Below are 3,211 nucleotides of genomic sequence, written 5' to 3'. Positions count from 1 at the left end.
TGAAAGACAGAGAGTAACCTTCTCCTATTTTCTAAAAGAACAGATCCTGCATGATTAACAGCAGCACAAACTCTATTCCAGTTCTTTTTACTTGCATATACATATACAGAAGGGCTCCAGAGCACAGGGAGGTCGTGTGCAGGTATTTATACCACTAGGAAATCCCTTTATCCATATTAATGTTCTTTTCTCAGCAATATTGCTGTATCGCTGTAGAGCCTCCTTCCTTCCCACACAAACACAATACACATCCAATTAATGGGGGGAAAGAAGAGGGAAACCAGAGACATGATTTGACAGATATTTTCAATTAGGTCTTTTGTGAAGAACAAAAACCTGAAAAAAAATTATCAAAGTACCGTCTCCAAAGTCAGTAGCAGTGAGACGGGTACGTTTAATACTAAGTAGGTTTCCATAGTTAACACCTGCCCCAACAATCCCATCCAGGCAATTGTCTGGAAGGCAACCTGTCTGAGAGCTCATATGAAAGTCTACAAAAGTCAAGAATCTATAGCAAAATAATCTAAATTAGCCTAATTCCCAGCAGTGGTGCAGTGATAGTTTAAATCAGAGATGTGTAACACGGAACAGCTGTATCCAAGAGGAAGTTTCTGAACAGAAATCCCTACATAAGCATGAAGTGCTAAATGTTTGTCCTGAAAGATCTAATAGCGACACAAAATATATATTCACAGCTACTATTATGAATTTTGAATCTAAATTGACATCAGCTAGGTATTTGGCTCACAGCCTCTCAACCTAGCAATGATGGACGGACCTCAAAGCTACTAAAACACTTGAAGTATCTTTGTGTTATTTTTAAAGCATCATTTAATTTAAAGAATGTTCTTTAACTTATTCTTGTTCAGGAGGATATTAAGTGATTTTAATCTAGGTCCCATTGGGAAGCTTTCAAAGCCTTCTTAATGACATAAAGACCTCTGTTTTCTATGGTATTTCTAGAGATGGGCCATTTCATTTATTTTTAGGAGGTAAAACTAACTGGTATGGGTTTTTTTTTTTTTTTTTTTTTTGGTAAACAAAGATGGTTGAATCAAACTGTTTATTTATTTCCCATAAAGATGACAATATTTTCTCTGTGTAAGCCTGATGCCATAGTAATATATAGGCAAATAGGATTTTTTGGTATTTCAAGATGGTTAAAATGTCTGAACTAGGATTCTAATGTCATTGACCTCAGATGTGTGATATGTGAGATATTATATAACAGTTATTTTGGAAGGTTAGTATCGAATCAAGCCATTCTGTAGAATGCTTGACATCACTTTCAAATGTGTTTTTTGGGAATGCTGTATTTGTAGGTGTTGAAACATTTCAGAAGAATTACTGCAGAAGACAAACTGGTTGTGTGCTTTAGCAGTCATACGGCTCAATGCTCATAATTACTACCTGTGTTTACACTTAAATATTGAGAAATATACTAAAAATTTAAAATAATTATTGCACTATTAAACAAAATACTGTCATTAAATGAACTGCCATCTATATTATTTTGGGCTTGGCTCCATATACATTAAAGTGTGTGGACTCATGAGTACATCAACTAATGAAGGAGAAATTGGCCTTAAATCATGCATTTTATTCAGGTGAAGGTATTTTAGAACTCACATAACTTTCAATTCAGAGCATGGCACTGAAGGAAACTAACACAAAAGTCAACATAGCTGATGTTGCTCAATAAGACCTTTCAGAATATAAACTGTTCTTCAATGGTATGTCCTTCATCTGACCCAAATAATTTTGTTAAGCTCCAATGGCAGAAGTCACACTTGACCAGCATGCTACAAAAAATTTGAAAGTGTATAAAATTTTATTGAATTCTGTGGAAATTCAGCAACAATTATTTTAAACATTTCCACCTACGGTGACCTTTTCTCCCTCAGCAAGAAGCATGACACATCCAAGTCAGGCTTCAGCCCACATATCTGCTAGGACTTCAAAGCCTCGGGAGAAAAAGGAACACCAGAAAGAACTTTCTAGCCCTGTCCCTGGCAATTATTTTTCCTCAGATCCCAACCAGTAAGATTTCTACTGCAAACTGGTTGCTAGCTGCAAAGAACTTGTAGACTGTCTCCACGTGCAAGATGGAGTTTGCTTCCAGATTTCCAGTTCTTCCTGAAGTCAGGAGACTTATGTAACTTGGTGTAGTTGCTCAAGTTTTCCTGACCTACAACGATCACTAGAGGAGATGACAGTAGGTTCATGAAGCAGTACTGACCCATAGAAGTTCACACTGCGGAAAAGCACATGCTAGGCATTGAACTTATCCTCCGATCACAGTACAAAGCCATTTGGGATTTCTTTTGAGCATGCCCAAAGATTTCATTTAGCTACACAATGATCTGATTGCTCCCTGGGCCCTTCCTCTTACACTCAAGGAAGTAGTGGGGACTCAAGTTTCTGAAGTGTACAGAGGCCCAGGGTCCTGTCCCGCTTACCCTGACGATTCTTATTTTGCAGCAGACATTTAATTTAGAGCCCAGTTTCTGGCAATGTGCGAGTCATGGGGCATCAGTTAACACTTGCCCCACCTTTGCAGATGCCATTGTCAGATAGACAGATAGGTAGTTGCTCTTCCATAAGAACAAGGGTAGACTGAGTATTCCCCACTCCCCATCCTGGGAATGATGCCTAAGCATCTGCAAAAGGGTCTCCCGTGTAACTTCCCCCTGAAGAGAGGAAGGGAAAAGGATAATCTGCAATAACCTTGGAGGAACAGTATGGGACCTCCAGGTGGTAAATAGGAACCTTGATGGCAACTTTGAGAGATGTCTGTCTCCCGGGAACCTGTTCTGTATCACGTGATACTCTGCAGCAGCCTTCTCTGACTACTCTGCTGATAAACGATGCTGCTCTCCCAGATATCTTCCCATGAGTTTCTCATGCCACTACTATTTAGTGTTATATTTCATATTGCTGAGTGATTACGATTCTTATTTTTCTAATCTAACTTATTGATTGACTACTACTCACTACAACTAACAACTTCACTATTTTTCTTTCTTTTTCCTGATTACAAGTATTTAGATGTATTTGGTCAAAAATAAAAGTTATTTGGCAGCATTTTTGAGGATCCTGAATAGCTAGCCTCTTTTACCAACACTAGATATTTGACAAGCGTCACACTGATCAGACAGAATAACAGAGCACTTTTAACAAGGCAGAAGCTTATTTTGTTACAACCCACTGT

This window comes from Dromaius novaehollandiae, chromosome 1 (assembly GCF_036370855.1).
Source record: "Dromaius novaehollandiae isolate bDroNov1 chromosome 1, bDroNov1.hap1, whole genome shotgun sequence".
NCBI lineage: Eukaryota > Metazoa > Chordata > Aves > Casuariiformes > Dromaiidae > Dromaius > Dromaius novaehollandiae.
This window is presented reverse-complemented; position numbering follows the sequence as displayed.